Source organism: Rhinoderma darwinii, chromosome 5 (genome assembly GCF_050947455.1).
Source record: "Rhinoderma darwinii isolate aRhiDar2 chromosome 5, aRhiDar2.hap1, whole genome shotgun sequence".
NCBI lineage: Eukaryota > Metazoa > Chordata > Amphibia > Anura > Rhinodermatidae > Rhinoderma > Rhinoderma darwinii.
In genome coordinates this window covers 200,918,853-200,943,220 of record NC_134691.1, presented here as the reverse complement: position 1 = coordinate 200,943,220, position 24,368 = coordinate 200,918,853, and the positions used below count along the sequence as shown (strand labels likewise).

The window sequence follows — 24,368 nt, the reverse complement described above, 5'->3', positions numbered from 1 at the left end:
ATATTTGAAAAAAAGGAAATATAAATTGGCTTTTGTATTCAACCCCAAAGGTAATCAACCCTGGACGACCGATCCCCTGTCACGGGAACCCGGTCTCCCAGGTAACCAAGACGCCAACATCCACGATGTGCACTAGTCTACCACTGTGTTATGCATCAGGTATTTGAAGCACCATAATCAAGGGGTGCTGACCTATGGCCGCACTAAAGGACTATGTTAACCATATTTAAAATATTATATGCCACAGAATATATCTCAATTCCTCCAGATCTGGTATGCAGATTGTCATTAATCTAGAACATATGAAAATGTATATCAAATATCATTTTATGTTACCATGGTCACATATGGAAATTTAGTTGAAAATCATCAACATATGTACTAATAAAGTGAAAAACAAATTGGACTGTTCCCAATATCAGACATACTTTATTACATGCCATCTCGGCTAATATTTATAACATTTTTGACATGTAATGGTTGACTCCTGAATCCTCATCGATTCAATCTTTTTTTTAATTAATTCTTATTTTATATATCAACAACATCCAAAAATTGGTATTACATAAGCCATTCCATTATACAGTTGTTTATAACCCCCCGTATCCCCCCACCTCCCACCAGACCGCGAAAGGAAAGAAAGAAAAAAAAAAAGAAGAGAAAAAAACCAATCATATTTTAAAATGCACCGTCTACGTATTCCATATTGCATCAAATTTGAGAACTTGATTTTTACTCTGATGTAATTTTTTTTTTTAAACTCTGTGCCTTGTATTAGCTTTTTTCCCAGTCAGTTATTGTGGGAACCTCAGATGATATCCACCGTTGCATTAATGTGATTCTAGCAATTAATAACACTCTCAAAATTACTATTGAGCCACATTTCGTTACCTTTAAACTAGTGGAATCTCCTAAAACAATCAGAGTGGGGTCCATAGGCACCTCCACTCCCATCACCTGCCTAATTTCTTCCGTAACAACTGCCAATATCGCCAAAGTTTTGGACATTTCCAGTACAAGTGGGAAAGATGTGCATATAAGTACTTACATTTAGGGCACTTTGCAGTGGTTCTATACCCCATATGGACCAATTTAGGTGGAAAAATGTAGCCGAGTTACTATAAACCACTGCGTTATTCTATGGGAAAAGTTATTAGAACTTATTTTTAAGAGCTGTGACTTCTAACGAACTGGGCACCTGTGTTTCCATCACATGGACATCAATTTATCCACTGGAAGTAAACAGTTAAGGTTCCTACTGAAGAACAAGTAGAGATCTTGAAAATCGTGAGAAATTAATATAGAAAGTATATTGGAAAATAGTATTACTTTTAATAACACAAAATATAACATACATTTTCTGAAACTGGACAATGAAGACATTTTGCATTATTATTATTATTATTATTATTATTATTATTATTATTATTATAATAATATTTCTTTCAGTTGATTTCCATTGTTTCGGGTGATAGAGCTGTTTGACTACATACCTCTGCTTTATGGAAATAAACATGCATATTCTTCCAGCAGTACATGTCTATGGAAAGATCTTGACCACAATTCTGTCTGTATATACAGTATAACATAAAGGTGCTAATTCTAACATACCCAAAAACAACTTGATCACTGCTTTATTACTTATATCAAGCCCTCAGTAGAGATCGTCATTCTATTAGGGCCCATTCACACGAACGTTAATCTCGTCCGTGTGCTGTGCATGGATATCATGCAGCACATGGACCCATTGATTTCAATGGGGCTGTTCACGCATGTAGGAGTTTTCACGCAGCGAGAGTCCGCTGCATGAAACTCACTGCATGTCCTATATTGGGGCATTTTCAGGCACCTACGCGCCCATTGAAGTCAATGGGTGTGTGAAAACCACGCACAGCACACGGATGCTGAACAGACAGGCTCCCTAGAGAGTCATCTTCATTGACTTCAGTGTATATATCCATACCAGGCATCCTGGTTGCCTTGATCAGTGTCCCATGTAAATAAACAGTCAGATTTCCTCCATTAAATCTGTTCTCAGGGACTGCCTTGAAATAAAATAATACAATGCATGTTTCACCACATGTACTATGACAGTACACCAAAAGGTTAAAAGAAAATCCAGCCCCTGCCTATAATTCTGTAATTTAAGACTTACATGTTGATATACTTTGTTCCTCTACATAGTAAAATCCACTAATTGAAATAGTCAACTTTCAATTTCTAAGTCAGGACGTCATTAGAATGTCCCTGCTCAATTTTTTAAGTTTGCGTTATGCTGTTCTAAGTTTGATGTGAATGAATAACAGGCTGCACCTTGACTCTCTACACAGGATGGAAGTATAATCTGCGCCTAAAACAGTTTATGGGAAAAAGGGATTGCTACCTTTAACAACGGGATTATCACAGGCACTGACATATGGGCTGCCGGCTCCAGCAAAGTAAGTCCATCATATTTCAAACACTAACACCATTAACTTACATGGGTTTCTCTTAGTTTCTCTAGGTTTACAAAGATATTATAAAAATAAACCATGGCATTATCACTCCACTGTAAATTAAAATGTCAAATATGCTGCTCTAAAACAGGCGCAATGCGTTGTTAGAATGACACTGAATGAAAAGTTCTACATTCAATTAAAATCTGTACATTCTACAGAAATGGCCATTAACCACAGAAACAGACATCATAAAGTGAAGGAGATTCCGTTCTAAATCCTGCATTTGAGACTTTCATTTAAAGAGTGATCTGAAAAGCTAAAATATTCAAAAAATTACTAGTTTGTTCTCTACAGGTTCATCCCTAAAGATGCCCACCAAGGTTCTAGTTTAATGTACGGTAAGTGGTTGTGTGCTAACAAATGCAGTTTACTGTTAGCTATCCTTCAGCAGTGGTATGTTGCATAATATATTTTTTCTTATTCCTTTTTATTTTTCTAAATAATTTCTCTAATTAATTTGAATGGTTAACGTAACAAAAATATTAATGCTAGAAGACATGAGTGAATCGATACTACACAAATTTAACCAGGTAATAATGCTGCAGATAGATAGTAGATTAGTGTCAGTGATAATGTCTCATAGTGAGTAAAAGAGAATATATATTTAGATTTACAATAATTCGATAGAGACAGATTTTAGAGAGAGATAGGAGTGAGTCAATGTCAGTGTGTTAGTTAGGCAAGCACAGGCAGCCATTGCTGTCAGTGAGTGCTGCTGCAGCTATAAAATTCTTCCATTAATTGGTGAGTCAATCTTCATCACATCATTCACAAATCTTCTTCATTAATATTAATCCTGGGGCTGATAGCGTGCCACTGCCTTCTGAAACAGACGTCATATCTAATAGGGCACCAAAAATTGGAGTATTGTTCTGCCCAAGCATTTATACAGTGCCGTTATAATTCAGTCTCTGTCCATGTGACAATTTTTTTCAAATAAATAGATTTTAGTTTAAAATTACCAGCAGAGCTTCTCTTTCAATATTCTTAAAGCCTGTAAAACCAATTTCATGTTCTGTTCAGTTAGTTTTACATGTTACCACGAAAGCACCTTTACTTATTTGATTTTGCAAGGTCAGATGCAAGTATAAATATACAATCTTTAGGCTGGGTTCACACAACCTATTTTCAGGCGTAAACGAGGCGTATTATGCCTCGATTTACGCCTGAAAATAGAGCTACAATGCGTTGGCAAACATCTGCCACATACGACGCATAAATTGGCTGCCTCGGCAAAGAAGTGCAGGACACTTCTTTGCAACGTAATTTGAGCCGTTCTTCATTGAAGTCAATGAAGAGCTGCTCAAGATTTACGAGCGTCACAGACGCCTCGCATAATGCGAGGAGGAGCTTTTACGTCTGAAACGAGGCAGCTGTTTTCTCCTGAAAACAGTCTGTCTTTTCAGACGTAAAAGACACTTATCGTGTGCACATACCCTTAAGGCTGGGTTCACAAATCTTTGTTGCATCTGACCAGTTGTTTTTAGCCTGAGCTGGACACAGTTGATGAGATTTTGTGCACTTTGTGCACCAAATCGGCGTCTATAGCCGAACAGAAAAAAAGCTGCATGCAACATTCTTCTGTCCCACGATGGTAGACATCTGTTGTGAAAATGGATGCAACTGATGCAAGGAATTATCTCATAGGAAAGTATGGGATTAGGTATGGCATCAGTTTCCCTCTGGTGTTTCTGTAGCACCTTTATCCGGATCGCTGAATATATAGGAAAGGGTGCCTTAGTAGAATTTATTTTAGGTCTCTATAGTTTCCATGACAATTCCATTTTTCAAATAATGCATTTGAAGTTTAATGCAGCAGCAAAAAATAAAAGAACAGACACAATAATAAAATAAGAAAAAAGAAAAAAACAGGTCAATCAATAAAGAGAATAAAAATGAGTTCTGAACACAGCAGCAAGAACTGTTGGTGTACCTACATTTGTCTAAAAATAGGTTTGGTTTTGTTTTTGGATGGCTAATCATCCCTGCTGTTACCGGTCTGCTCTCCGCAGTGTCAGTGTCTATGCTTCTTTCTGTTTTCTTCAAATAGAAATAACTAAATAAAATATAAAGCGGAAAAACAAACACAGAAAAATGACATATCTCAGCCAGGGGAAAAACACGTCTGACGGTTCTATGGCTGAGCAATGGCCATTTAGGAATACAGGGGCAAACCATCGAAGCAATGGCAGATTATCATACAGTGTTTTTGGCGCGCAAAGTACATTGTAGTTCTGTCGCGATTTTGCCGCGATGAAACTGCATTGTGTATGTCCTGCAAAAGGACCTTTAGACATAAGGTCACATGACCTTATCTCTGAAGTTCTTACTACTGCTTAGAGACCTGCTGGTCACATGACTGCAGGACCTTGAGCATCAGCAGCAAAATTCCACAGAGAAGACTGAGGAGAGCTGCTATGTAAGTATAAGGGGATTGATTTGTTTCAGGGGTCTGTATTTAGGGGGACTGTATTTATGGGGTCTGGTGAGGGGGTCTGTATTTAGGGGACCTGCTTTGGGGACTGTATTTAGGAGATTTGATGTCTGCATTAGTTTAAGGGGTCTGTATTTAGGGTACTGTATTTAGGGGGTCTGGTGTTGAAGTCTGTATTTAGGGGGCCTGGTTTGGGGACTGTATTAGTTTAAGTGGTCTGTATTTAGGGGGTGTGGTCTGGGGTCTGTATCAGTTTAAGGGTTTTAGGGTCTGTATATTTAGGGGTCAGTCTTAGTTTAAGAGGTCTGGGATCGTTATTTATGGGATCTATATTAGTTTGAGGTCTGGGGTCTGTATTTAGGGGGTCTGCTCTGGGGGTCTGTATTAGTTTATAGGGCCTATTTTGGGGTGCCTATTCCAGGGTCTGTATTAGTTTAGGGGTCTTTATTTAGGGGTCTGTATTTAGGGGGTCTAGTCTTTGGAGTGTATTAGTTTATAGGGTCTATTTAGGGGGCCTGTTCTAGGGTCTGTATTAGTTTAGGGGGTCTTTATTTAGGGGTCTGTATTTAGGGGTCTGGGTTCCGTATTCAAATAGGGGGTCTGGTCTAGGGTCTGTATTACTTAAGGGAGTCAGGTCTGGGGTAATTATTAGTGTAGGGGTCAGGTCTGGGGTCTATATTTAGGGGGTCTGTATTAGTTTGAGGTCTGGTGTCTGTATTTAGGGGGTCTGGGGTCTGTATTTAGGGAGTCTGGTCTGGGGTCTGTATTTAGGGGTCTGGTCTGGGGTCTATATTAGTTTATGGGGTCTGTATTTAGGGGTCTGTATTAGTTTAGGGGGTGAGGTCTGGGGTCTGTATTAAGGGGTCTGGTCTGGGGTCTGTATTTATTTAGGGTGCTTGTTCTGTGGTCTGTATTTGTTTAGGGGGGGGGTCTGGTCTGGGGACTGCAATAGTTTAGAAGGTCTGGGGTCTGTATGTATTCTATGATCTAGTCTGGGGTCCAAATTTTTTAGTCTGGGTAAAAGGGGTTGTCCGGTCACATCGATAGGTCATCAGTATAAAAAGCGGTTTAATGTATCCCCTTTAATGTATGTTTTTGGGACTTGGTGTCTAAATTTGTGTTTTTCTATAGAGGCTGGAAATGGCTGCAGAAGTGATGGACAAAGATGTCTCATCAGGAGAAGTCGCCATAACGGTCTGCGTCAGATGGAGAAGAAAAGATAACGGCTCCCATCAGAGAAGACGTAATTTGTGAGTCACTGGATCTATAGGGGATCTGTCCCCTCTCCTGACATTTCTGTTGTAGGTAATCCTTGTATTCTACATATCTCTGTGTACACAGGAATAATAGACAAATGCGTGTTACCATTCCCACTGTCCAAGGGCGTAGCTAGGGGGAGAGGCAGGTGGGGCATGTGCCCCGGGCGCAACTAAGAGGGAATGTGGGGCGGGCGCCTGGAGCGCATCGTCCATGACGGCGGCCTGCTGCCCCTGAACAATCAAGCTGTAATACACAATTTGTGGTCAACCAGCACTGTGCTGGGGTGGATTGGGCATTGGCTCTAACAGGAGAGTTCCCAGTAGGCCGGTCAGATCATTATGTCATGAGGCCGGCCCAGAGAGACTTTAAGTATAGGGTAAATGCTGCTTCAGAACGGCCCCCTTTCAGGACGTCACACTATAGTAACATCCCGGCCGACATCACTGTCACATAGTGCGGTGTTCAATGCTGCCCACCATCTATGGATGTCAACTCTTAGAACATATGCTTAGTCTCCTCTGCTTCCCATGCAATATGCTCCAAACTTGCCTCTCTGCTTCTGAGGTCTGTGTCCTCCTCAGCTGATCCATCCTGCAGGCTCCCTTAGTGACAACGCAGTTAGCAGCCTGGTTGCTTCTTCGATCCACTGCTAAGTCTGTGGGTCACGGGTGAGAGGTGAGCTGTGTACGAGATAATGAGCCATATATCTGTACAGCCGGTGCTTCTCTCCCCTAGTAGTGCCCCCTTTCCACCCTTCCCCTGCAGTAGTCCTCCCCTCTATTCTCCTCTCTATCTGCACTCCTCTGCTCCATCTGCTGTAGTACTGCCAGTCAATCTACCCTTCTCCTTTAGTAATCCCACCTCACTCTACCCATCTCCTGTAATACTGCCCCTCTATATCTTTCCTCCTCTTGTAGTACTGCCCCTCTATATCTACCCTCACCCTATAGTACTGCCCCCTCTATATCTTCCCTCCTCTTGTAATACTGCCCCTCTATATCTACCCTCCTGTTGTAGTACTGCCCCTCTCCCAACCCTGATTAAGCAGGAGCGTAGCTAGCGGGGCAGGTGGGGCATGTGCCCTGGGTGCAACTAAAAGGGATGGTGGGGGTCGTTAGGAGCGCACCATCCATGACAGCGGCCTGCTGCGTCTCTCAGGGTGCGGCTGAGCCACTGAAACTAGCCGCCGCCACCCCTCCTGCACTGTAGGCGATGAACGGCCAGGTACGTTCCGCGCCAGAGACATTCAGCACCTTTCAACGACTCAAGCAGCGAGTTTACCTCTTTGCGCTGCTTGGATCGTTGAAATGCGCTGATTGACAGGGCAAGTCATAGTGCCCTGCGAATCAGCGCCTTTCATAGATGCAAGCGGCGCGATGACATGCCGCTTGCGTCTATGAAAGGCGCTGATTGGCAGGGTAGAATGACTTGCCCTGTAAGTCAGCATCTTTCAACAATGCAAGCAGCGCGAGGATGTCTGAAGAGAGCCAGTCTGCATTAACACCAGACTGCGCGGGAACGGGATTAAGGTGAGTATGTTTTCGTTTTTTTTATCCTAATAAAAATTTAAGTGACATTATCTACAGGGGGCTCTATCTACAGAGGGCAGGCTCTATCTTCAGGGAGGCCATATACAGAGGTTGGCTCTATCTACAGGGGGGCTATATACAGGGGTGGGCTATATGTGGAGCACTATAGGGGGAGCCATATGTGAGGCACTATATACTGGGGTGGGCTATGTGCAGCACCATTTATAGCGTGAGATATATGTAGGGCACTATCTACAGGGGTGGGCTATATGTTGGACGCTATATACAGGGGTGGGCTATATCTACAGGGGGGCTATATACAGGGGTAGGCTATATATGGAGCACTATAGGGGGAGCTATATGTGAGGCACTATATACAGGGATGGGCTACATGTGGAGCACTATTTATAGGGGGAGATATATGTAGGGCACTATCTACAGGGGTGGGCTATATGTGGAGCACTACCTACTTGGGGGGCTACATGTGGGACACTTTCTACAGGGGGCACGGTGTGTGTGTGTGCGCGTGTGTGTGTGTGCGCGCGCGCGTGTGTGTGTGTGTGTGTGTGTGTGTGTGTGTGTGTGTGTGTGGGACACAGTGTATGGTGCTATTATAATTAGAGGTGGAGTGTATTGTGCTATGATAATCAGGGACAGTGTATGGTGCTATTATATTTAAGTATATTTAAGTGTTTGGCACCATGGTAACTTCATCTTTGTTTATAGGTGCAAAAATGTTTGAACAGTGAGAAGCTGAAGACATCTGAGTTGCAAACTGCAGAAATGGTTGTGGCTGGGAGAAGTCATCATAGAGGTCTTGACCGAATGGAGAAAAAAAGAGAAAAAGAACAACTAGAATCTGAGATCGTCACCGGTGAGTCACTTAATGTAATTGTTTATTCTGCCTCTAATCAGTACTGTAGTCACTGTATGATCTGCAGCGAGATGATGGGTGGTATGATTTTTTTGTGAAACAGCAACTCCCAGCATATCCTTAGCATTGTTTGGGCCATGCTGGGAGCTATATACAATTTAGTGCAAACCTATACTGCAGGGGTTGCACTAAATTGAGCTGTATTCGTGCTGGTGTTGTATTTATGTACTGAGCTTTGTTCTGGCACTGTATATATGTACTGAGCTTGGTGCTGGCACTGTATATATGTACTGAGCTTTGTTCTGGTGCTGTATATATGTACTGAGCTTTGTTCTGGTGCTGTATATATGAACTGATCTTGTTTCTGGAGCTGTATATATGTACTTAGCTTTGTTCTGGTGTTGTATATATGTACTGACCTTTGTTCTGTTGCTGTGTATATGTAATGAGCTTTGTTCTGGTGCTGTATATATATAATGAGCTTTATTCTGGTGCTGTATATAGAACTATATTGCTTATAAAATGTACAAATGGCTTTATGCTCGAGTTACATAAAAAAAATGTGGGAAAAAATGACACCTCATTGATTGTTAGGGAAAACAAACATGGCGAGGGGGAAGGCGATGTCAGGAAATAGCATTTGTCAATGCTCACTCAGAAAGGTGGTGTTCACTAAAAACATGGCAGAGCAGCGGTGGGGAAGGGGAGCCCAAGTTTGTGGAACAGCCCCGGGCCTTTGGTCTACTTAATCCGCCACTGCATCTAAGTATGGTGACATATTCCTAAACTAAAAGTACCCCCTTCCCTTAGAGCCACATATTGCAAGAGGTCCGAGCTCATTAACCAAATTTTTATTTAAATATTGTATGCATACCTGGACAATTTTAAGCCACTTTCACACGGGTGTTTTTTTTATTTAACAGTATTTTGCATCAGTATTTATAAGCCAATACCAGGAGTCATTCCAAAACATGGAAGAGGTTTAAATCTTTCCGCTATACTTTTTCTTTGTGTAGGATCCACTTCTGGATTTGGCCTACAAATATTGACGATAAATTCTGACTAAAATACTGTTGTGTGAAAGTGATCATAAGAGGAGTTCGGAGAAAGGGAAGTGGTTAATCCTGTCCTGATTATGTCCGGCCAACACAGGAGCAGGGCTTGTTGCAAGAGAGAGCTTGGATATAAATTTGTTGATAGTGATGGGGGGGGGGGTCCCATTCAGGACTCTCATCTATTAGTCAGTAGCTACAAAGAGCGTCTCCCTCTCTCTGGAGGACCATCCACATCTGTGCATTACATGAACAGCCTACTGATTTCAATAGGAACGCTGTAATGCTAAATTTCTTTAAACTCAAATACTTGCTTCAGGATTCAATAGATTGTAGACAGGGTTCAATAGATTGTAGTTGGTTGCTGAGGGCGAAAAACTAAAAAATCTGTATATTAGAAAACAATCTTTTTACAGAGATAAAGGTTTATTTACATAAAAAATGGTAAGCCCCTTCAAACTGATTGGCTGAATGTGAGCATCTTTAAAGAACATCTGTTACCACCTTTTTTGCTGCCCTCACTTAGAGCAGTATAAGATAGTGGCAGATACACTGATTTCAGCGTTATAGACGTTATGTGTCGATGAGGTGAACTTTTTTATAAAACTTACATTTTATTTGGTGCAGCGATCGCCTTGTGCTGTGAGGAAGTGTGCAGCATGTTCATTACATGACAATAACCCCTGCCTTTCCCAGAACTGATACAGTTTTCTCCCTAAGGCCTCATGCACACGGCCGTGCCCGTATTCACGGCCCACGATTGCGAGCACGGCCGGCCGCGGGCTGCATTTTCAGGGCCGTGCTCCCATACAAAGTATGGGAGCACGGCACGTAAAAATCGAAAAGAAGGACATGCTCCATAATTCACGGCACAGTTCTACGGCACGGACACCCTTCCGTAGCGATGTGGAAAGGTGTCCGCGACCAATAGAACCGGACGGAACGTATTGCAGTCCGCAATTGTGACAATTTTTTATGGTCATGTGCATGGGGCCTAATACACCTATTATTGTGCATAGGGAGAAAACTGAGAATAAATGGCGGAAGCGTGGGGATATCGGCACCTTATAAATACGCCAGACACTTCCTTGCAGCGCGGTGGGAACTCTGCACCGAATAAACTGTGAGTTTTACAAAAAAAATACACCTCATCTACACATAACACTTATAATACTCAGTGAGGGCAGCAAAAATGTGGATATGCTTATGTTTGGGCAGCATAAAAAATTGAAAAACAGCAACAATAGCTCCAGAGTGAGTAATGATGACGGTTGAACTACAATGTTGAAATACACTATTGATAAATGCTCTTCTGATAGAGGCACGCTTCCGTGTTTGCTGTTTACTCATGAATACGATATTGAAGTATACAGTAAACTTGCATATAGCACATTACATTGTAGCAGATGGAGAATTAGGATTATAATAATGTATAGAAACACAAGGTTGTAAACCTGAGTAAGAAGGAAGCAGCAAGAAGAGTCCTGCTCAGTCATTGATGGAATGAGAACTTGGCATGATAACTAAGAATAACGCATTAATGAGAATGGCAGGCAAGTTATGTAAAGTGGCTATGCAAGAAAGTGCAATTATTCATTTGGGATTCAATTTCATAATACAGAATGAAGCAAAACGTAAGGCGCTGTTCACATTTATTCATTTTATGGTTGCTACACTTACAGGCTATGCGAATGGAGCAGGCGGACACAGCTGGTGACGTCACTCACCAGCGTCTGCTCAATTCTCAAGGTCTGAGCCAGAAGAGGAGCCATGGGGGAACAGAGGAGAGGAGGGGGAGACTATTATTTTTTTAAAATCTTTAGCTTTGCCAATTCTTAGTGTATCTCATGGTTAACAATGACTGTCCAGTCCAGTTTTTATTATAATAATAGGTAAACTAAATAATAGAAAATTAAACAGAAGGCATGTTGAAGGTTGAAGGGGGCCTCAGATGGCCATTCTTGCTGTGCTAGTGAGAGAAATGACCAAGGTCTCTAACAACAGCACTCCAAATCTTTGGATCTGCATTACCAAAACTCTTTCCAAAGGCAAATCTAGCTTTTGTTTTTCTAGTACAGGTGAAAAAATGAAAGAACACATCTTTTTGCATTGGTTGCAAGGAAGTCTAGTATCCCATTGATAACACAGAACAGCCAGAGAACAGATATTTCATAGAGACACAGGCACAAAAAAACTCTACTCATAAACGGATTCTAATTTTAATTGATAACAGGAAAAGTTTTGGTTTTTCAGACTTATAAACTTAGTAAAATCTAATAATTAATAAAATTGCTGTGGGGAGTCTTACATTCAGAAGAGAAAAAAAGCCACTATATCTATTACAGAGCAATTTCCGCCATTTAGTTTGTCATTGGTTGGTGCAGATCATGCAGTGTTAATGATTCCCGCATCGACGTTTCAGAAAACTTAAATAAGAGACACCAACTATTTTGTGGTCTAACTACCCTTCCCCCACACAACAGTCAGAGATGTGGTCTGCACAATTGGTGTCCAGGTGCTATGTTTTAGCACAAATTAGCCGAGTCCCAGATTTTAGGACCATGAAAAAGGCTTTTAATTATCACTTCCTATCCTATATATTTACACTAAATAACTCCGTAGGAGAATTGCTCTTTAAATGTCTGCGGCCTAAACTGGCAACTATTTATTGAATAGACCATCATAAAAATGGCGATTTGTCATTGGATCTAGTTTTGCTGAACAGTTGTTTACTCTGTAAGCAGGCTACTGTTTGAGATGGAAGCATAAGGGTGTGGCGTTGTACGTCTACTGGCAAAATACAGACGAGGAACGATCTGTGTATATAGAATGTATAGGCTGTATATCTGAATTAGTTCCTTACAAGAACTTTAATGATTATCGGGTGGACTGTGGATACACTTCTCAGTCGCACTTCTATTTCCGATGAAATAAGGTGAATCAATGAACCATTTGAAATCAATATGAAAGTAGTTCTAGTATAGTCTATTGTCTAACTGCCATCCTGTAAATCAGATCAATCCACCCAAATGATCGGTAAGGTAGCAGCAGCTCCCTGAACAATACTATGGGTGCAGTGCCAGATCAGGGTTGTGCTTTCCTCAGTTGTCACTCTATAGAATCTAGGCCACTATTTGCAAACTTCAAACCTTCCAAATGGTTCTGAAATGACTTTATTGCACAAGCTGTTTATCAAGAAACATTATGGCTACCTATATTTATTACAAAGCTCACGACTTGGCAGCCAGCTGTGCCATAGACATATCTAATAGTGAAATGGAATCATCTTGAAATTGTATCCAGTGTTATGCATTACCTTCCCTAAGAGATGACTGAGCTCCATGCAGCATAAATAATCTGTAGAAATGAAGTGTTATATAAAAACATACATGTGTGTGTGTTTAAAGCATATTTCACTCGGTGTAAAATATTAAATGTAAGTTACTGGTTACAATGAACTGAAAATAATGAATTCCTTTCTTTCTAGAATAATCAACATTATGTAATACGTTCTTATCCAAGTCCATTCAGGCTGCAACAACAGTAGCCTAATAGCTATATAGCAGGGTAAGTGTTTATCACCGGAAACATTTCCCCGTCTTATGAATGAAATGCCATGTGACAATCCATACTGTACGTGCAGCGCAATATGCCCCATTTACTTTTCAGGGAATAATCCCCATCCGACCTTAGTAAGGATGACTTTGAACTCTGTGAAATCATAACGTGCATTCTATTTCTATATATAACATCACAGCAAATATTTCCAGACCACTTGTGCTATTTTTAATTGGATGGTATATGGTAACGTGATTATAACCACCCCATGTCACTAATCATCTTTATACTGAGTAATGTATAGCCGGTCACAGTTCACCCAAACAAGCCTCCCCAGGGCTCCGGCACAGATATATCTCAGACTTACTCTATTGATAATAAACCTGTGTATGAAACATAATGGATAAATGTGAATGCCAGGGTAGACCATCATGAGATAGGACACTGTCTTCTACTGTAGCAGTGGTATTTGGTGTTTCGGTCGTTTCATTTAACATTGTAGCAGCTTCATGCTGGGATTACAGTCTCTACACAGACACTTGCTCAATGGCTCCCTCTCTCTTATCTCATTTCTAGAACATAACATGAAACAATTTAGCAAAGCTCTGACTGCCCAGAGAGCAGGACTCCTCCACCAGAGCTGAACTTTGCTCCGCACCTGTGTTAGAATAGAGCCCCATGCAAGCCTGGCATCCTCACCATTGCCTCATCCATACATCACTAGTCCTTTCATCTATTTATACCCAGGTTTGACCTCCATAAATGTAAAATGCGTCTTTGGATTAAGCCTCTGCATCAATACCGTAGCCCTCTCACTAATATCCGTGCATTATGTGCCATAGACTCAGTATGTAACTATATATACACAATGTGGGTTTGTATGTTATCTAGTAAATCTAATGATGACTGCTGAAGATCCTTATCACAGTAAACAGAGTTACCACACCTAAGTGTTGACCACACCTAAAAACTTCCAGAATCAACGTCTAGAGGCAGCTGTAAGGCACAGATATATTGATAGTGAAGATGCTGGGCTGTGGTCCCAACATGTACTGGGATAATTGGAGCAGGATCACTGCTAGCTGCAATCACCACGTATGTATTATCAGGTCCCATCATCTTACCCATCACATCTAGCATGGCATGACATAGGATAACACAATGTAACCTGTGCATCACAGCAAGAAGAGTACACAGCAATAAGAACACATAGAGGAGGAGAAAGTGCAGAAAAGACACAACTCACCTGGACAGGGGGTGCTGGGGTCACAGAGGAGAAAGGAAGGGCTGGTGCTGATGTTTAGTTATTAAACAGACAAGACACAAGGAGGAAAGAAGAGTAGAAATGAAGGAAGAGGAGGAGGGTAGAGTTCTACTTGAGGTGGGGGAAGGAGGCAGGATAAGTCTGTCAGGAAGAATAATCCCAATTCAAAGTGGAAAATATCACAGGCTCGTTCATAGGTAGAGAACAGTAGCAGCAAGTGCGATCCGGTGTCCCCCTGGGTTATCACAGTGATCAGATGCAAGGTTTGAGCAGCTGAATAGATCCCAGGCTCTGTGACACAATGCTGGTCTTCTCCGAGCAGGGATTAGATCCACAAGAAGATGCTCAGTGAGAACATTCCTGCTATCTGTTCCTGTACCTTCCCCAGCAGCAGCAGCAGTGCTCTCCGGGTCCCCCTGGTGATCTGCAGCTCAGTGCACACTGGCACGTACAGCACAAAGAGGAGGCACAGGCTGGAGAGAGGGGCTGGCACCTCCACGCCTCCTAATATCCCTCATCCGCCCTGAAAACATCATTGCAGGCACTGTACATGCACTCATACAATCAGCAGCAACATACCCACTCACCACTGGCAATACACACGCTCTACAGTTCACTGTAACATTCTCTCTCGTCATACAGGTCTCACATTCTAGTTACATACACTCATACAATCAGCAGCAACATACCCACTTACCACTGGCATTAGACACGCTCTACATTTCACTGTAACATTCTCTCGTCATACAGGTCTCACATTCTAGTTACATACACTCATACAATCAGCGGCAGCATACCCACTTACCACTGGCATTACACACTAATCACTGGCATTACACAACTTCTACATTTCACTGCCACATTCTCTCCCATCATAAAAGACTCACATTCCAGGTACATACACACATATGATCAGCAGCAGATACCCACTTACCACTGGCAATACATACCCTCCACATTTCATTGCCACAATCTCTCTCATCATAGAGGTCTCACATTCTAGTTACATACACACATACAATCAGCAGCAGCATACCCACTCACCACTGGCAATACACACGCTCTACAGTTCACTGTAACATTCTCTCTCGTCATAGAGGTCTCAAATTCTAGTTACATACACTCATACAATCAGCAGCAACATACCCACTTACCACTGGCATTAGACACGCTCTACATTTCACTGTAACATTCTCTCGTCATACAGGTCTCACATTCTAGTTACATACACTCATACAATCAGCGGCAGCATACCCACTTACCACTGGCATTAGACACGCTCTACATTTCACTGTAACATTCTCTCTCGTCATACAGGTCTCACATTCTAGTTACATACACTCATACAATCAGCGGCAGCATACCCACTTACCACTGGCATTACACACTAATCACTGGCATTACACAACTTCTACATTTCACTGCCACATTCTCTCCCATCATAAAAGACTCACATTCCAGGTACATACACACATACGATCAGCAGCAGATACCCACTTACCACTGGCAATACATACCCTCCACATTTCACTGCCACAATCTCTCTCATCATAGAGGTCTCACATTCTAGTTACATACACACATACAATCAGCAGCAGCATACCCACTCACCACTGGCAATACATACCCTCCACATTTCACTGCCACAATCTCTCTCATCATAGAGGTCTCACATTCTAGTTACATACACACATACAATCAGCAGCAGCATACCCACTCACCACTGGCAATACATACCCTCCACATTTCACTGCCACAATCTCTCTCATCATAGAGGTCTCACATTCCAGGTACATACACACATATGATCAGCAGCAGCATACCCACTCACCACTGGCAATACATACACTCCACATTTCACTGCCACAATCTCTCTCATCATAGAGGTCTCACATTCCAGGTACATACACACATATGATCAGCAGCAGCATACCCACTCACCACTGGCAATACACACTCTACACTTAGCTGCCACATTCTCTCTCATCATAGAGGTCTCACATTCTAGTTACATACACTCATACAATCAGCGGCAGCATACCCACTTACCACTGGCATTACACAACTTCAATATTTCACTGCCACATTCTCTCTCATCATAGGCCAGACTGGGACTGAAATTCAGCCCTGGCATTTGATAGAACACAGGCCCACTTGCGATGTGGTGAATGTGAAATATGTTTGTCAGCTTGTAGTAGGTTATGAGAAGGTTTGAATTGACTTGACTGGGACTGAGCTGCTCTGAGATGTAATACCAGGTACAGCTGCTACTATACTAAAACTACAGATCTGTGCTTGATAAACAATGAAGGCACCTTCAAACAGCTGATCGGCAGGGGTGCCAAGAGTCAGACCCCCACCGATCTGATATTGATGGCCCATAACCACATAGTGACTGAATAATACCCCCACACCATAACCACATAGTGACTGAATAATACCCCCATACTGTTACTGAATATTTTCTCCACACCATAACCACATAGTGACTGAATAATACCCCTATATGGTTACTGAATAATACCTCCACACCATTACCACATAGGGACTGAATAATACCCCCATACTGTTACTGAATAATACCTCCACACCATAACCACATAGGGACTGAATAATCCCCCCATACTATTACTGAATAATACCACCACACCATAACCACATAGTGACTGAATAATACCCCCACACCATAACCACATAGGGACTGAATAATACCTCCACACCATAACCACATAGGGACTGAATAATCCCCCCCATACTATTACTGAATAATACCACCACACCATAACCACATAGTGACTGAATAACACCCCCATGATGTCACTGAAAAATACTGCCATACTGTTACTGAATAATACCATCACACCATAACGACATATTGACTGAATAATACCCTCATACTGTTACTGAAAAATACAACCACACCATAACCACATAGTGACTGAATAATACCCCATACTGTTACTGAAAAATACCACCAAACCATAACCACATAGTGACTGAATAATACCCCCATACTGTTACTGAATAATACCCCCATACTGTTACTGAATAATACCTCCACACCATAACCACGTAGTGACTGAATAATACCCCCATACTGTTACTGAATAATACCCCCATACTGTTACTAAATAATACCACCACACCATAACCACATAGTGAATGAATAATACCCCCATACTGTTACTGAATAATACCACCACACCATAACAACATAGTGACTGAATAATACTCCATACTGTTACTGAATAATATCTCCACACCATAACCACATAGTGACTGAATAATACCCCCACACCATAACCACATAGTGACTGAATAATACCCCCATATTGTTACTGAATAATACCACCACACCATAACAACATAGTGACTGAATAATACTCCATACTGTTACTGAATAATATCTCCACACCATAACCACATAGTGACTGAATAATACCCCCATACTGTTACTGAATAATACCTCCACACCATAACCACATAGTGACTGAATAATACCCCCATACTGTTTCTGAATAATACCACCACACCATAATCATATAGTGACTGAATAATACTCCCGTACTGTTACTGAATAATACCTCCACACCATAACCACATAGTGACTGAATAATACCCCCACACCATAACCACATAGTGACTGAATAATACCCCCATATTGTTACTGAATAATACCACCACACCATAACCACATAGTGACTGAATAATACCCCCATACTGTTACTGAATAATACCTCCACACCATAACCACATAGTGACTGACTATTAACCCCATACTATTACTGAATAATACCACCAAAGCATAACCACAGTGGCTGAATAATACCCCCATACTGTTACTGAATAATACCACCACACCATAACCACATAGTGACTGAATAATGCCCCCATACTGTTACTGAATAATACAACCACACCATAACCACATAGTGACTGAATAATTCCCCAACACTGTTACTGAATTATACCACCACACCATACCATATAGTGACTGAATAATACTCCCGTACTGTTACTGAATAATACCTCCACACCATAACCACATAGTGACTGAATAATACCCCCACACCATAACCACATAGTGACTGAATAATACCCCAATACTGTTGCTGAAGAATTCCACCACACCATAGTCACATAGTGACTGAATATTACCCCCACACCATTACTGAATAATACCACCAGACCATAAGCAAATAGTGACTGAATAATACCCCTACACTGTTACTGTATAATACCACCACACCATAACCAAATAGTGACTGAATAATACCCCCATACTGTTACTGAGTAATAACCCCATACTGTTACTGAATAATACCTCCACACCATAATCACATAGTGACTGAATAATACCCCCATACTGTTACTGAATAATACCACCACACCATAACCACATAGTGACTGAATAATACCCCCATACTGTTACTGAATAATACCTCCACACCATAACCACATAGGGACTGAATAATCCCCCCATACTATTACTGAATAATACCACCACACCATAACCACATAGTGACTGAATAATACCCCCACACCATAACCACATAGGGACTGAATAATACCTCCACACCATAACCACATAGGGACTGAATAATCCCCCCCATACTATTACTGAATAATACCACCACACCATAACCACATAGTGACTGAATAACACCCCCATGATGTCACTGAAAAATACTGCCATACTGTTACTGAATAATACCATCACACCATAACGACATATTGACTGAATAATACCCTCATACTGTTACTGAAAAATACAACCACACCATAACCACATAGTGACTGAATAATACCCCATACTGTTACTGAAAAATACCACCAAACCATAACCACATAGTGACTGAATAATACCCCCATACTGTTACTGAATAATACCCCCATACTGTTACTGAATAATACCTCCACACCATAACCACGTAGTGACTGAATAATACCCCCATACTGTTACTGAATAATACCCCCATACTGTTACTAAATAATACCACCACACCATAACCACATAGTGAATGAATAATACCCCCATACTGTTACTGAATAATACCACCACACCATAACAACATAGTGACTGAATAATACTCCATACTGTTACTGAATAATATCTCCACACCATAACCACATAGTGACTGAATAATACCCCCACACCATAACCACATAGTGACTGAATAATACCCCCATATTGTTACTGAATAATACCACCACACCATAACAACATAGTGACTGAATAATACTCCATACTGTTACTGAATAATATCTCCACACCATAACCACATAGTGACTGAATAATACCCCCATACTGTTACTGAATAATACCTCCACACCATAACCACATAGTGACTGAATAATACCCCCATACTGTTTCTGAATAATACCACCACACCATAATCATATAGTGACTGAATAATACTCCCGTACTGTTACTGAATAATACCTCCACACCATAACCACATAGTGACTGAATAATACCCCCACACCATAACAACATAGTGACTGAATAATACCCCCATATTGTTACTGAATAATACCACCACACCATAACCACATAGTGACTGAATAATACCCCCATACTGTTACTGAATAATACCTCCACACCATAACCACATAGTGACTGACTATTAACCCCATACTATTACTGAATAATACCACCAAAGCATAACCACAGTGACTGAATAATACCCCCATACTGTTACTGAATAATACCACCACACCATAACCACATAGTGACTGAATAATGCCCCCATACTGTTACTGAATAATACAACCACACCATAACCACATAGTGACTGAATAATTCCCCAACACTGTTACTGAATTATACCACCACACCATACCATATAGTGACTGAATAATACTCCCGTACTGTTACTGAATAATACCTCCACACCATAACCACATAGTGACTGAATAATACCCCCACACCATAACCACATAGTGACTGAATAATACCCCAATACTGTTGCTGAAGAATTCCACCACACCATAGTCACATAGTGACTGAATATTACCCCCACACCATTACTGAATAATACCACCAGACCATAAGCAAATAGTGACTGAATAATACCCCTACACTGTTACTGTATAATACCACCACACCATAACCAAATAGTGACTGAATAATACCCCCATACTGTTACTGAGTAATAACCCCATACTGTTACTGAATAATACCTCCACACCATAATCACATAGTGACTGAATAATACCCCCATACTGTTACTGAATAATACCACCACACCATAACCACATAGTGACTGAATAATACCCCCATACTGTTACTGAATAATACCGCCACATCATAACCACATAGTGACTGAATAATACCCCCATGCTATTACTGAATAATACCACCACACCATAACTACATAGTGACTGAATAATACTCTATACTCTATACTGGCTCAGCAGACAGTATCACACATGATAGGATTAGCTATAAGGCCCAGCAGACAGTATCTCACATGATGGGATTAGATACAGTGGCTCAGCAGACAGTATCACACATCATAGGCTTAGATATAGGTCTCCGCTCGCTGACATTGTGGCTCCAGCGCTGGACCCAGGAAAGGTAAGAATAATAATTGTTTTGCTTTTTTTATGTGTTACTAATTATTTTTGTGTGTTTGTGTTTTTTTACAGGTTCGGTTGTTGGACTACTTTGGATTCGAGGACTACTTCGATAACGGCGTTTTTTTAATTCTCAATAAAATGGATAACGAGGGTTGTGTGTGTTATTTTTATTTCAATAAAATATTTTTTATATGTCTTTGTATTTTTCTATACTTAATTACTACCACCATAGTAATGGCCGCTGGCTGATTGACAACATCCATTACTACGGCAAGGCTTAATGTTAGACGTGAAGAGGGGGAACCCCATTTTTATAACCAGCCAGATACAACACAGCAGCAGCAGCCTAGCATTACAAGGGTGGGAAGGTCCACTGTTTTTGGCCCTTCCCAGCCTCATAATACCAGCCTGCGGCCGCCCCAGAGCCCGACCATCACAACAGATGGTCGGGTACCTGATCGTACCCAGCTCTTCCCGGCACCCCTGGTGGTGGTGGGTACCGGGGTAATAATGGTGTTTAGTGTTAGCCTCTGTACCGGCTAACACTAAGCCTCCCCTTAGTAATGGATCTTGTCACTCAGACAGCGGCCATTACTAAAGTGATAATAATAAAACTTGAAAAGAAAAGACAAAGATATAGATAAAATATTTTATTGAAATAAAGCACCCCCAACACAACCCTCATTAACCATTTTATTGCTGAAAAAAAAGCGTCATCTAAGTAGTCCTCGAAACCGACGTAGTCCAAACACCAAACCTGTAAAAAAATCAAAAATAGAAAAAAAAAATGAAATAAAACATGTCGTACGCTGTTTCACTTTCATGTGTGATACTGACTGTTATACCATGTATAGAAGCCTGCGGCAAAGTTGGCTTAGATACAGGACGCCAGCAGACAGTATCATACATGGCCATACAGACATTTATACAAACAAACATACATACATCCAAACATACATGCACATATACACATACAAACATGACAACATACATACAAGCAAACATACATACAAGCAAACATACATACAAGCAAACATACATACAAGCAAACATACATACATACATACATACAAGCAAACATACATACATACATACAAGCAAACATACATGCAAACATACATACAAGCAAACATACATACAAGCAAACATACATACAAGCAAACATACATACAAGCAAACATACATACATGCAAACATACATACATGCAAACATACATACATGCAAACATACATACATACATGCAAACATACATACAAGCAAACATACATACATGCAAACATACATACATGCAAACATACATACATGCAAACATACATAAATGCAAACATACATGCATGAAAACATACATACATGCAAACATACATACATGCAAACATACATACATGCAAACATACATGCACATATACACATACATGCACATATACACATACAAACATGACAACATACATACAAGAAAACATACATACAAGCAAGCATACATACATGCAAACATACATACATGCAAACATACATACATGCAAACATACATACATGAAAACATACATACATGCAAACATACATACATGCAAACATACATGCACATATACACATACATGCACATATACACATACAAACATGACAACATACATACAAGAAAACATACATACAAGCAAAGATACATACATGCAAACATACATACATGCAAACATACATAAATGCAAACATACATGCAAACATACATACATGAAAACATACATACATGCAAACATACATACATGAAAACATACATGCACATATACACATACATGCACATATACACATACAAACATGACAACATACATACAAGAAAACATACATACATACATGCAAACATGCATGCACATATACACATACAAACATGACAACATACATACAAGCAAACATACATACAAGCAAACATACATACAAGCAAACATATATACATGCAAACATACATACATGCAAACATACATAAATGCAAACATACATACATACATGCATGCATACATACATGCAAACATAAATGCACATATACACATACATGCACATATACACATACAAACATGACAACATACATACAAGAAAACATACATACAAACATACATACAAGCAAACATACATACATGCAAACATACATGCAAACATACATACATGAAAACATACATACATGCAAACAGACATACATGCAAACAGACATACATGCAAACATAAATACATACATACATACATACATACATGAAAACTTACATACATGCAAACATACATGCACATATACACACACAAACATGACAACATATATACATGAAAACATACATACAAACATACATGCAAACATACCTACATGAAAACATACATACATGAAAACACATACATGAAAACATACACACATACAAACATGACAACATACATACAAGAAAACATACATACATACATACATACATACATACATGCAAACATACATACATGAAAACATACATACATGAAAACATACATACACATATACACATACAAACATGACAACATGCATACATGAAAACATACATACAAGCAAACATACAAACATACATACATGCAAACATACATACATGAAAAAATACATACATGCAAACATACATACATGCAAACATACATACATACATACATACATACAAACATACATACATGCAAACATACATACCTGCAAATATACATACTTGCATTCAACCATACATGCAAACATGTACATATATACATACATGCAAACATACACACATGCAAACATACATGCACATATACACATACAAACATGACAACATACATACATGAAAACATACATACAAACATACATACATACAAACATACATGCAAACATAGATACAAGCAAACATACATACAAGCAAACATACATACATACATGCAAACACACAAACATAAATACATGAAAACATACATGCACATATACACATACAAACATGACAACATACATACAAGAAAACATACATACATGCAAACATACATACATGCACATATACACATACATGACAACATACATACAAAAATAAACTCACCTAAGACGTTCCCACGAAGAGCTGAGCGGTCCCGTCACTTTTCTTCTCCCATTCACAATAACAGAGCGGTGGGCGCAGATGACGTAATCACGTGGGCCTGATATGATTACGTCATCTGCGCCACAACGCATTGTTACTATGAATGCGAGCGGCGCCAAGAAGAAGGAAGATGGCAAGTGACGGGACCGTTCAGAGAGCCGTTAGAACGTCTTAGGTGAGTTTATTTTTTTTATATATCTTTAGTTGTTCGCCGGGTGCTGATGCAGCACCGA

General features: G+C 40.3%; 1 protein-coding gene across 5 annotated transcripts in view; it reads right to left on the bottom strand.

The window, feature by feature from the left end:
* The window catches only part of LOC142651776 (poly(rC)-binding protein 3-like), a 709,653-nt gene extending 694,755 nt beyond the window's left edge, over positions 1 to 14,898 (bottom strand). For all 5 annotated transcript variants that reach the window (XM_075826860.1, XM_075826859.1, XM_075826852.1 and 2 more), the window contains exon 1: positions 14,452 to 14,898. The gene's annotated coding sequence lies outside the window, so the exon portion shown is untranslated. The remainder of the gene's footprint in view (positions 1 to 14,451) is intronic.
* Between the last annotated feature and the right edge of the window lie 9,470 nt (positions 14,899 to 24,368).